The sequence below is a fragment of the Polypterus senegalus genome, unplaced genomic scaffold, assembly GCF_016835505.1.
Source record: "Polypterus senegalus isolate Bchr_013 unplaced genomic scaffold, ASM1683550v1 scaffold_2643, whole genome shotgun sequence".
Lineage (NCBI taxonomy): Eukaryota > Metazoa > Chordata > Cladistia > Polypteriformes > Polypteridae > Polypterus > Polypterus senegalus.
Genome location: NW_024379620.1, coordinates 1 through 14,064, shown reverse-complemented (window position 1 = coordinate 14,064; position 14,064 = coordinate 1). Strand labels below are relative to the sequence as shown.

Below are 14,064 nucleotides of genomic sequence, written 5' to 3'. Positions count from 1 at the left end.
ACGGGTTCCCAACGCTAACTGAATCCTACTTACGCATATATATCGCCCATAGCCTGCAGCTCGGTCACGTGTGAGGTGGCGTTGGGTCCCCATCCCAACGCCTCCACGTTGTTGGCTGCCTGCCTATATAAGGCCGTCCGTCGCTCCGGTCTCTACATTCCCTTCTTTGCTTCGTCACAGGATTCACATCTCCCTGCTGATAACTACAGCTTTTTTATTCAATCCATGGCTTCTCCGCTGTTTTATTGTTTGTTTATTACGATTATAGTTATTGTGTAGGTATTTTAAACTTACTTTACATTGTTCAGGTACCCATTTCCTTTATCATTCCAACCGTAACCCCATTAACATGTCTATCAAGGTGATCACCATCGATCAAAGAACTTACCGAGTGGTTTCCATGCCCGGAGATGCCGCCTGCCTTTTCCATTCTCTGTGTTACATATTGCACGGCCATATCAGGCTCACTCTTGATATCCATTGTGTCTTATGTATTGAATGAGTGGCACAGGTTCAAGGTGTGGACTGATGACAGTACAGGAGATAATTAGACTACACAGGAGCACCAGAAGAGTGAAATGCTTAAGCCCTTCACCTATGGATCTGCATGTGAGTTGATGGCTGCCGCTGAATTGTTCGGTTGTCGCTTTCAAGTGTACCGAAATGGCCAAATATTTTACACCTTTCGACAACCACCAATGCCTCTTAAACATCTTAGATTGACAGGTGACGATTTCAGTAGTGGACACTTTGATGTTTATGAATGTTTAAACTCTCAAAAGCTGGATGTGAAATTATTGTTGAAACCGGTTGTGTGCTTACAACGCTTGACAGATGCCGAATGTCACTTCAGCACAAGTCCTGCAAATACTGTCGTGATTGAAACAAACCATGAAACTCAAACCGATTATGACAGCAGCAATCCAAGCTGTGAGATCTGAGACAAGATTACTGTTCACATGGCCGACTGTACGTTACATGCTCAAGAGTAAGCTCAGCGCACAGCTCGGTCATATTACAACCGGAGGGCCAAACTCACAATGTGGTATACAAAGATATCATTAACAAATAATTATTGGTATATTTTCCTCAGTTTAAAAAGGTTTAATTATCTTCTTAATAAAAATTTGAATGCAGTACTTCCCCGCTGTGAAGCACGGGTATTTTGCTAGTATATATAAAAATAAATTGCAGGAAATATCAAAATGAATTACATTCTTTTAGAATCACAAGTGTATTGTTACATATTTACATCATATCTCAAGTCAATTATTTTACATTGGATGAAATCTGGGGACATAGTCTCGGTGTTCCAACTTCTCAGATTCTTCAGGATTTATTCACACACCACCCAGTGATCAATTTCCCAAACTCATGTTTGTCTTGACGAGGCTCATGGTGGCAACAGGCCAAGAGGAGACAAGCAGACTTTGTTTGCCCAGACTCACATTTCAGCTCCATCTGTGGGAGGTCCACATGACCTGATTGGCAGAACCACACCCACCATCCATGCCCTCAGATCAGAGCCTGGCCCTCACCCGTGGGTATATATTGAGCACTGGGAAACATGAATTACATGACAGACAGAGAATCATAGGTGTATTGTGTTTAAGACTTAAGAATATCAACTTTGAAGGTGCGTTGACTTCATCTGTTCGGTTTTCCAGTTCCAATCAGTGTTTAACATGGTTGGGATGAAAGTAGGCTTTGTGCAGAATGTTAAACTAAAAAGTACACAAAGATCAGTTCAATTAAAATGGACAAAGTTGTGTGATCCTTCACTGGCTCCCATCTGGTTCTCCTGAACAATACAAGCCTCAGGATCCTTTAATTCTAAAATAACTTGTATAATCCTCTGTGTTAGAGTTTGCTTTTTAAATTGAGTTTCTGAAGAGTGATTTGTTATCCATGTTTAACATTTGAGCAGTTCCACTTGCAGAAGGATGTGACTGTGTTGCTACCATTAACTCTCCTGCCTTTTCTTTTCTTCTCTTTCACAGTCTGCTCAGGATGATTGGACCGCTGATCTTACTGTTGTTCTGCATATCCCTTGGGGTCACAGAGGCACAAAGTAAGTTTTATTTCTCATTGATCTTCAGTGTCTGCCAGTCTGGGATCACATCAGCCTGTAATTATCCTTGAAATAAACGTTTAATTTCCAAATAATGTGATTTAGTGTGTTTGCAAAAAAACCTTAGAGTAAAAATTTGAAATAACACACATTAGTCCATTAGGATGAAGAGAAAACTCAGCACCTCAAAGCATCAGGCAACTTACAGTAGATGTTGCTTAGCTGGCACTTGATTTGTTTCCTTCCATTGTTTTCATCTCCGATTGTCTTGGCCAAGGTGAAGGTGATGTTTTGGCCTGGTGTTCAGTGCTGTTGCCACACAGGCTCAATTAAGGCTAAATTAAGAGTTGTTTCTGCTGTAAATGAGTGTGCCCTTCCATGGATTGGCACCTCTTACTTCTGGCCTGCTTGTTTTCTCAGCCTGCAGTAGAACAAGCAGATTTGGTAAATTAATCAAGGAAGACTTTCAATTCAGGTTTAGGTGCCAACTTAATGACACCGCCCTATTGAATCAATTTGCCAAGTTACTTCTGTTCCCCAGCTACTAGGCTGACTGGCAACTGTAAAATTACTCAGAAGTGGTGTGCCCTTTAATTGATTGGCAGGGGCATCAAAGTAGCAATCAAGCATATCACCCAATCAGAAGTGAATTTTTGAAAAACAGCATGTCCTATACTTTTGACTTAGACCAGAGGTCTGTAATATGTTTGCAGCTTGTGAAATGTGGGGAACGTTTTGGGATGAAATCAATAACCCTACTCAAAATCATAAAACAGGCTACTCCTTGGCACTGCCATTAGAAAGGTGGCTTTACTTCTCTGACATACGAGGCTCTGGTGCCTTCAGAGGAAGTGCAGTTGAAGGCAGTTTAAATGACTGAGCAGCCAATGGGTTATTCAAAAATACTGTCCATGTTTCATCCATCCATTATCCAACCCGCTATATCCTGACTACAGGGTCATGGGGGTCTGCTGGAGCCAATCCCAGCCAACACAGAACACAAGGCAGGAAACAAACCCTGGGCAGGGCGCCAGCCCACCGCAGGGCGCGCACACACACACACGCACACACTATGGACAATTTACAATTGCCAATGCACCCAACCTGCATTTCTTTGGACTGCGGGAGGAAACCAGAGTGCCCGGTCCCTGTTTCAAATGAGTTTCATTCTGGGGGTTTTCAGTTTACACCAATGTAGTTTACGCAGCGCGATGGGGAAAGCAGAAAGGTCATAAAACTAACAAAATGAATATGTTTCATTTATATGGTGCCTTTTCAATGCTCAAACAGTTTCATAAGTTATACAAATAGGAATTAAAGTAGAAATATAATGCCAAAAGTCATGTATTATTTTATATTTAATTAAAGTACATGAAAAACCAAACGTTTAGAAGTAATAAAGCAAACAAGAAACAGAAAAAAAATCAAAGAAAGCAATGAAGAAACAGCACAATTCACGTAAGCTTACCGGTATGGATAGACACGTGGATGTCACAGTCGAAAAAGAAAGATGATTAGCTGATGTTGGAGCTTTCAAGAGTAATTCACCCTAACCATTTGCTATGGACAGAGTGTTCAATATAAATAAGTTCATCACCTGAGGGTGTCAGTATGGCGGAAACCTCACAGCTGACTGGGTCAGTAAGGTGGACTGGGGCAGCTGGGAAAAGTTGAGCACACTTGATGTTGACCCAGAGAGTCTCCAGAGGAAATTCAAACTGATACTCCTTGAGCTTTTGATCCAGCCAGACATGTAGAATGATAAAATAAGACAGGGAGAAGAGGAATTAGAAGACAAGGGCATGTTTCATTATAAAGCTGTGACAACCCACAATCAGTCGACCGAGAATTCTTATCAGAGAACTTCTGCTATTGACATCATTTGGTGATCAACCCTTCTAGAGCTAAATAATGTTTGATAACAAGACCTGTTGTTACCATTTTTGAACTAATAAAAAAGGACAAAGTTATGAAGCTACAACGCATTGCAACTGTTTTGAGGCGTTGCCATCTGTAGATGGTGTGCACATCTCTGTGATTTTTTCAGACCTGTCATATCCTGAGAGAGTAAAAAGTACCGATGTTGTTTGGTAAAATTGAGTTTACAGACATGATGTTCTGAAAGCTTAGCACTCAACACTTACGCAGGGTAAGAGGTAAAATAAAATGGAAATACCTTTTTACTATTTTGGAGAAGTTTGGGTTTGGCCCGAACATTTGTGCATGGATTAAATTACTGTATACTAACCCAGAAGCTTCAGTTTGCATCAATAACATTTGCTCAGACTACTTTAAACTAGAACGTGGCACAAGACAAGGATGCCCTTTGTCACCACTGCTGTTTGCAATTGCCATTGAACCACTGGCAATACATTGTCGAAATACTGATCAGATAAAGGGGATTAGCAGAGAAGGACTGGAACAGAAAATCTCATTATATGCAGATGACATGGTACTGTATATGTCGGAACCAGAAAATTCTGTGCCTGCAGTCTTAGCAGCACTCACAGAATTTCAAAAGCTCTCTGGTCTCAGAATTAATCTGAATAAAAGTGTACTCTTTCCGGTGAATTCTCAAGCATATAATATTAGATTAGACACCCTTCCTTTTATCATTGCAGAACAGTTTAAATACCTCGGGGTAAACATCACAAGTAAACATAAAGCTCTATATCAACAAAATTTCGTGCCTGCATGGAAAAAATTAAACAAGACTTGCATAGATGGTCAACCCTTCATCTCACACTAGCTGGAAGAATTAACACTGTTAAGATGAATATTCTTCCTAAGCTCCTTTTTTTATTTCAAAACATACCAATATACATTAATAAATCGTTCTTTAAGCAATTAGATTCAACAATAACCTCATTTATTTGGAATTCTAAACATCCACGCATCAAAAGAGCGACCCTACAAAGACAAAAGGCAGAAGGCGGCATGGCTCTACCTAACTTCCAGTTTTATTACTGGGCAGCAAATATACAGGCGATAAGAACCTGGACACAAATAGAAGAACATACACTGGCATGGATCGCAATAGAAGTAAAATCCTGCAGTACTTCTTTGTATTCCTTGCTTTGTGCTCCAATAAACACACGTTATCGGCAATACACTAATAACCCAATTGTGCTCCACTCACTTAGAATCTGGAACCAATGTAGAAAGCATTTTAAGATGGAGAAGCTTCTATCTGTGGCACCTCTGCAAGAGAACCACCTCTTTCAACCCTCACAAACATATGCAGTTTTTAATATCTGGAAAAATTTGGAATTAACTTGCTTAGAGATCTTTATATAGACAACGTCTTTGCATCCTATGAACAATTACATTCCAAATTTAACATTCCAGCTACAAATTTCTTTCACTATCTTCAAATCAGGAACTTTGTTAAACAGAACCTTCCAGATTTTCCTCATCTTGCACCCTCATCCACACTGGAAAAATTATTGCTCAATTTCAAGGAGTTAGACTCCATCTCTACAATATATAAAATCCTTTTACAATCCCTTCCTTTCAAAGATCCAAGAGGACACTGGGAAAATGACCTCTCAATTAATATATCAGAAAAGGAGTGGAAAGTAGCAATGCAGAGAATTCACTGAGCTCCATATGCTAAAGCATACAATTATACAACTTAAAATTATATATCGAGCACATCTGTCTCGACTAAAACTCTCCAAAATGTTTCCAGGGCTGTGATGATCCAACCTGCGAACGTTGCAACCAAGCCCCAGCCTCACTAGGTCACCTGTTCTGGGCCTGCTCCAAATTAACATTATTCTGGACAAAAATTTTTAATTACCTCTCAGACAGCCTTGGACTCACAATCCCTCCTAACCCATTAACAGCTGTGTTTGGGGTTCTTCCAGAGGGTCTTAAAGTGGAGAAAGACAAACAAATTGTGATTGCATTCACTACACTGTTGGCACGCAGACTTATTCTGATAAACTGGAAGAACCCAAACTCTCCTCTTTTAAGTCAGTGGGAAACCGATGTGTTATATTATTTGAAGTTGGAACATATCAAATACTCAGTTAGAGGATCTGTGCAGACTTTTTTCAAAACATGGCAGGATCTAATCAGTAATATTTTAAAATAAGTTTATAAAGCACAGAGAATATGTTGATTTAGGTATTTTTACAAGCCTTAAATTTTACACCGTTTGGCTTGCTCTCTCTCTCAGGGGTGGGGATCGATCTGCTCTTAGCATAATTCTTTTTTGTAAAAACTTGATTGCTATGTATTGATTGTAATAAAATTAATAAATAATAATAAAAAAATAAATAAATAAAAAAATAAAATAAAATAAAATAAAATAGCAATAATGAGCAGAGCAAAAAACAAGTTGGAGGGCCTGCAGAATACCTGAAATAATCCATAGGCCTGAGCAGATTAGCACAGCAGCACTGAGCTGGAAACTAGCAGATGGTACAACAAAACTGGAGGTCAGGAAGGGACAAGTTCTGTTTAAGCATATGGAGCACACAGAACTGGTTTCCACATGCCAACTAGTTATTTAAGCCACAAAACTCAACTTTTTATTCTGCAGCTGAATCCGTCTGGCGTTGCTTATGTAGTGCGAGGTCTCAGGTGCCTTCTCAGTTTGCATCTTCATCCCCAGCTGTAAGAAGGGTGTGCTGACAGTTGCAGGCAGATGCTCCAGCTGATCCTTCATTGAGGCCTCAGTCTGTCTTGATGCGTTGCTTTGCTGGGCTCTGTGTGAACTTGAAACATTTCTGTCAGTGTGGTCGGAGTAGACTTGGCAGGCCTGAGGTCCACCCACTTGCATCAGTACAGGGCTCCTTCCACATCTACCAGATATGAGCGCGGAGCTACCTGTTGGAGACAAGTTCCCTGTCTCCATATGCCGGTTCAATTCAGGAATGTCTGTGGCCATTTTATTATATGATTGTTTTACAACTTTCCGGATAAAATGCAGCTTACCAGGAGCATCTGTAATTATGCACAGTTCGAGCAGTGATGTCAGTCAACCAGAAGGGTGTTTTCTGCCTGTGGGCCATCAGTTGTGCAGGGCTGGTGTCCATGCCCACAGTTGAGTTGAGGTTGTGGGTTCCACTGAGTAGAAAGACCTTGCCGAAAGCTAAGCACATGACTCTTCCCTGGTTGTGTGTACTGCCACAATACTTGCACTTTTCTGCTTCCTGGGGTTTCTCGGAAGTCATGACTTGGTGGGCTTGAGTGTCCCTTGTTGTGCAGGCTTTCAGACGTCTGAGTTGTTAATAATGTCATCTGGTTTAGCCTGTGTTAATGCCTTCATTCGCAAGTCTGTTTCCTCTGCAGCTCAGCAGATGTCAATAGCGGATGTTAAAGTTCACATTCTGTTAGCAAGCACCTTAGAGTGCTTTCATCAGTAATATCTAGCACCAGCGTGTCCATAATCAGTTCGTCTTTAAACTGTCCATAATAACATGTTGCAGCTTTCTCCCTTAGGTTAGTTACAAATATGTCTATTGTTGCACCTTCCTCTTGCTTGAGGGATCCAAAAAACAAAGTGCTTGAATATGACTTTCTTTGTCAGCTTGAAATACCTCTCAAGGGCAGCCAAGATGGCGGCAGCATCCTGTTGCTGTTCGTCCATTAAGTGCAGATTATGTCGGTAGACGTGTTGGCACTCACTACCCATTACTTGTCTCAGGGTGGCTGCTTGTACCTCCGCGGGCTTCTCATGCAGGTCTGGTAGCTAAAATAAAGTGCTGAAATTCTGCTTTAAAGATCTCCCAGTTCTTAGCCAAGTTGCCGGACATCTTCATGTTGGCTCGAGGTGATATGGTGTTTGTATACATGCTTGCTTGGTTATAAAGTATTTTTCAAATGGCTTTTTCAGCTGGATATGTAGTTGATTTGTTGTAAAATTGGTGCAGTTGGGGTTCACACTTCTGCATATAGACCACGTGGAGCTGGTTTCCACAAGCCAACTCTGAATGACTTATTCAAACTGTCACGAACAGGACTCACCATCTATTTATATATTGTCAGCCACTAGGTGGCAGCATAACCCCTTAAAAGATTCAGCTGAAGCAGAAACCGATGCAAAGTCCAACATGAAGACGAAAAAGTAGCAAATTACAGACTTGTTAAAAAAAAGTAAAGGAAAGCAAAAAATACTATGAAGAAAAAATGTGTAAAGGGGTTTTACTCAGAGAAGGAGCTCTGAAGTAGAGAGAAACATAAAATTGTCATTTTAATGCACTTTCATTTAACACATACACACACAGAGCTTTACAGATTTTACATTAGCAAATCGCCCGTAGCGTAAGACAAAGACTGCTTTGTAATGGCAGCCATTCCATATGAAAGGGAGATGGTGACCCTTTAGTGTCAGAATTATCGAAAAAATTGCTATTCTAGCAGCTGGCCATTAGTGATAATAGTCTGTGTATCCTCTGAGTGCTTTGGTGCAAGAAGTCATATAATCCTTGTGTCAAAAACTCTGCTCTACTGGAACTAACAGGTGGAGGAAAAGGACAGACTGATGAGTGAAAGAGATGCAACATGGAGTTTAACATCCATCCATCCATTTTCCAACCTGCTGAATCCAAACACAGGGTCACGGGGGTCTGCTGGAGCCAATCCCAGCCAACACAGGGCACAAGGCAGGAACCAATCCTGGGCAGGGTGCCAACCCACCGCAGTGGAGTTTAACAGATCAATGTATTAACATCGCTAAGTTCTGCAAGACTGAGAATGGCTGTGTACGTGATATGATGTCCACATTGTAATCTGTATTTCTTTTTGTCATTTAACCTAACCCTGCATTACTGGATGATGCTGCACTACATTTACTGAAACAGTCTCATTCATTATTAGATCAATGTTCCTGTGCCTATAGCTGGACTCCATTTCAAAGCAAATGTTACCGCTTCATTCCAGTGACAAAAGGACATGCTGAAGCTGAGGTAATTCATTTTATTATTAACAATTTGAATAAAACATTGAAGTGAAAAAAGAAAGTTTGTAATTAAATGCTCTACCACAGATTGACTAAAATTGTAAAGCTGACAGGAATCTGTGGTCATAGAATAATTTGTGCTTTTAGAAGAACTTCAAAATCTTTAGTGTGTGTGTGTGTGTGTGTGTGTGTGTGTGTGTGTGTGTGTACAGGTGCCTATAGAAAGTCATCATACCTGTGAAAATCTATACCTTTTGTCACATTACACCCTGGGAAATAAAATAAGTCTAAATTTGTTAGCTATATGTACACATTCTAACCCTCTTTGTCAATGTGAAATAACATTCTAAAACATTTTGGGCAATTATTAAAAATCAATGAGTGAAATACTAGGTTTATTAAAGTGATCACACCCGTAGAGTGTACCATTCTAAAGTTCATCATATGTAACCTATTAGCTGCCAGACCAAACACTTGGCTAACTGCCCCACCTGACATAATAATAAAATAAAACCAGCTATCTCTTCAAGATTTCACTACTAGGAGTGCAAGGTTCTGAAAAAGAAACTAACACGGATAGGAAAGTGCTGTCAAAAGTGCTGCTCCAGCATAAAGTTGTAGAAAGGCATACTGTAAGTTAGGAGAAGGCTACAAAAAGATTTCAAAGGCTTTAGCTCTCCTTCTGAGTACTGTTCTGAGTATCATTAAGAAGTGGAAGGTGTATAGCACCGCCTAAACATTGCCTACATCAGGCTGTCCATCCAAACTGGATTACCGAGATAGAAAGGCATTGATCAGAGAGGCTGCCAAGAGGCAACTTTGCAGGACTTACAAGGATTCATGGAAGGAAATGGTGGACTTGTACCTGTGGCAACAACCTCTCAAGCTGGTCTGTGTGACCAAAGAAACCTTTTCTGAAAAGGTGCCACAATCTATGCAGAAACTCACCTGGGATATTCTGCTGCCATGTGGAAAAAAGTGCCATGATCAGGTGAGACAAAAATTGACCTTTGTGGATTGAACTCCAAGAGCAATGTTTGGAGAAACACAGCATGCCAACCATCCATACCCCTGTGAAGCAGGGTGATGGCAGTATTATTTTTCGAAGGGGTTTCTCTTCATCTGGGACTGGGCAATTAGTCGGGACTGAAGGGGAAAAGGATGATGCAAAGTGCACCCAAATTCTTAAGGAAAACCTGCATCCCTCTGCTAGACAGTTGAAAATGGGAAGGTCATTCGCCTTCTAACATGACAACGATCCCAAACTTACCACCAAATGAGCAAACAACACAGTGGCTTAAGGATAGGAGGGCGAATGTCCTTGAGTGGCCAAGTCAGAGCCCTCACTTAAATCTAACACACAATCAATGGATGGACTTGAGGAGAGCAGACCATTGCAGACCAACAATGAAAATTAACTGAACTCAAAAAGAACGAATAGGAAAACATTCCCCAAGGTAGGTGTACAAAGCTAGTAGAGACATATCCAAAAGGACTGACGGCTGTAATTACACCAAACAGTGGCTCCACTAAGTGTTAAACCAGGGGATTGATGACATTCTTGTTTTTCATTTTTAAATTAATTTTCTGAGCTGCTCACTTTCTTTTCAGTGGTTTGATGTTTCAAGGCAATATTTGTAAATAAAGTTAGTAAAGGTTCTTTTGAGCACAGTTTTTGATTTCAGGCTTTATGACAAATAGCATAACTATTTCAATGGTTTTCTATAGGCAATATATATATATATATATAGGTATGTAAGTGAAAATGTCAGGTTTGAATACACAATGGGAGGTTCTGAAAATCGAGAGTCCACCTCACGAGAAGGATTTAGGAGTCATAGTGGACTCTAAGCTATCAACTGCCAGACAGTGTTCAGAAGCCATTAACAGAATGTCAGGTTATATAGCGCCTTGACGTGTGGAGCTGAGACTTTTCAGAGATGAAGAGGAAACCTGACTGAAGTGTTTAAAATGATGAAGAACATCAGTCCAGTGGATTGAGACGGTGACTTTAAAACAAGTTCATCAAGAACACGGAGACACAGTTGGAAACTCGAAGTGTAAATTTCACTCAAGCATTAAACATTTCTTTCTTCACAAACATAACCACAGGCACAAGGAATAAGTGACCAAGTAGTGGGATAGACAATAGGAATTAAGGTTAGGATTTATCAGTTTTCTTTGTCTCAGGTGAACACAGCAGCAGCATGTCTAGTATTTAAATCCCTAATCAGTGTGCGTACTTATGACTAGCATTCTGGCTGCAATACAATTGTTGTTGAGAGATTTGGTTCTGATGACGCGTATTGGTGATTTCCTGGTTTTGACTTTTAGCAACTCTGTTTCAACTCCATTTCCCTGTCCATTCAGCAGCTTTGGCAGCACACATGGGGTCTGTATGTGTAGAATAATCTATGTATTTTCTTTTGCAGCTGGAAATAATTTGAGCAGGGTGACTCCAAATGATTTTATTAGTTCTGTTTATTCTGTTCAGGTTTACTGGCACACTATGAACTATTAGAGTTAGTCACTCAGCTGTGCCCCCTGTCTCTTATGGCACAGTTTTTACACAATCGTGCATCCTGAAGTTAACTGGCAAGAGTATCCTGAGGTTCAAGGGCTCTGCTAAAGTGAATTCAGAAGTTCTGCTGCTGCTCTTGACATTTGTGACAGTTGTGACAATGAAGTCACAAGAGTGACACATTTTACAGACATTTGCATGAAGGCTTGAGACACTCCTTGTAATCTTTATCTGAACTGATTCAGTTGGTGGTGTTTCTAGACCCTGTTCAAAGTTGCATTCATCTGTTTAATAAAATGTATTTGTTTGCCTGTCCAATCAGAGACCAGCCAATCTCTTATGACTGTTTGTGACCTTTTCTTCTTCTTTAGTTATATTGTCAATATCTTGGAGGAAACCTCGCCTCAGTGCACAGCGAAGAAGCCAACACATTTATAAAAAATGTAATTGCAAACAGAGACAACTCAAACCCGCAAACTTGGCTTGGAGGCGCTCGTGTTTCTCAGGTAAATTATAAAACGTTTTGAACTTATTTTAATGGACCATCCAGGTTCTGTTCTGCTCAGTGAGGTTTCCTCACGTATAATTAATTGCCTGTAGAAGCTAAGGAGTGTAAAATTCTCATCCACACGGTTTTTCCAGTTTTTGTTGTTATCTCTCACAACCCAAAGACAGACCACTGTGCTGAGTGATGACACGACATTTTCCAGATTGTTTAGATTACTTTACTTTAATTCTAATACAGTGGTTATGATAGGCAATAATGATCAGTAATCCTAAACTTAAAAAAAGACAAAATATTTGTTGCCTACACATAAAAATAGAAGATTTTTAAACTGTCCATTGCCCATTTATCATCTTCACCACCCTCTGACTGGTTATGTCAGTGACATGGAAGCTGGCATTCTTCAACTTTGGACGCACTCACCCCACGCTTTTCACCAGGCATCTCCATTGCTTTACGGGTACCCGAGGCTGTCCTACCCGCCTGCTGTCTTAATTAAATGTTCTTGACTGCTGTGCTGGCTCAGGCCTTCAGTCACTGTAAGCTCCCATTTCTTTATCTTTGCTTTAACTCCATCTTTCAGACCTTTCAGTTTAATATTGGATTTGAATGTGTTTCCCATTTCTTGTGCCTTTATTGATCTTTTCATACTAAGTAGCTTACAGGCATTTTTCATTTTTTATCTTTTGTTTGCTACGTTTACACTTTTGTTTCTACCTTTATGTCCCCTCATATTCGTTCACTCATTTGCTGATGTGTCATACGGTCACACTGGCAACAGACCAGTCAACCGCACTCCCTGCAGCATCTGCAGCGGGAATTCCTATGAGTTGTAATGTAGGCCCAGAGATAATGTGTGCCAATGAGTTGTCTGCCAATATGTTCTGCCTGATGCACCCTCTGACTCCATGCCCTGACCACCTCACCTGGCTCCTCTTAATTTGAAGAAATGGTCTGACGCCAAGGTCCTCCTGTACCGCACAGAGAGAATGAGCCCACCGACCCTGACTGTGACCTGAGGTTGTGGAAGCGAAAAATACGCTGAAGATTCTCACTTTAAATAAAGGCTAAAGGAATCGAAGGATAGGCAAACAGAGTAATTAGATTTATTGCAATAAACAATAACGCGGACTCAGCCCAATCAGGCCAAACTGAGCCCCGAACAGTTCAAAATCACAGTTTATATAATCATTTCTTCTCAAAACTGTTTATTCGCTGTTTATCCTGACTCCCTTTTCTGCAGTTGGCCTGTCAAAAAAGTGTTTTATGGGAACCACCGGTAGTTTTATTTTCTGTTACTTTTCTGCTTCGCTTATTTTTTTAGTCGGCCTTGAGCTTGCAGATGTTCTACCTTTTCATTCTTGGACGTCTCCATCTATGTTTCTCTCCCTTCCTTGCCTCTCAAGCTGATAAGATGTTGGCGACTTCAGCTAAGCTTTAATTAAAAAAGAAATCTTGGCATGTGCCTTTATTTAACAATTTGCTTAGTATGCCTGACTTGCATTAATACTTGCACTAATGTTACTGCTTATACATTTTTCTATATTTATTTATGCTAATACATGAATAAAATAATTTCTTATTTTCCATAAGGTCAGCCACTTAAAACTTAGTTTTGGTCACCCTAACGTTGAATCATTTGAGAAATTGTTCAGTAGACCACTTCCAAGAATTTTCTGTGACCCCCCACATCTTTTTCATTTTTTCTTTCTAGTGAGGTCACTACTGCTTTCATTTTTCATTTGTGTTCCCCTCATCTTTGTTTCTCTTGTATTTTCATTTTAATTTTCTTTTATACAATTCATTTTTCTTGTGCTCTGCTGACATTGAAGCAGCTGGGTCTGGCCGTTTTGTGGTCTGTCAGAGTGGTGGACAAGGAAATATCATCCAACTGACACAGTCTATATTCTTAAATTTTGTAGACAAACTATTGGTACTGGAAAGATGGATCTGCTTTTAATTATCAGAAGTGGGTCCCTGGTCAGCCAGACAACTACTGTGGAAGTGAAGGCTGTTTGATGACCAACGTTAATAGTAAGTCTTGACAATAAGCTGCC

The 14,064-nt window shown here is 40.3% G+C and overlaps 1 long non-coding RNA gene across 1 annotated transcript; it reads left to right on the top strand.

Annotated features, from left to right (window-relative positions):
• The first annotated feature begins 2,015 nt into the window (after positions 1-2,015).
• On the top strand, positions 2,016-11,985 carry LOC120519937. Its single transcript, XR_005631704.1, has 3 exons — positions 2,016-2,071; positions 8,900-8,988; positions 11,874-11,985. It is a non-coding gene; the product is annotated as an uncharacterized LOC120519937 (long non-coding RNA).
• Positions 11,986-14,064: the final 2,079 nt, after the last annotated feature.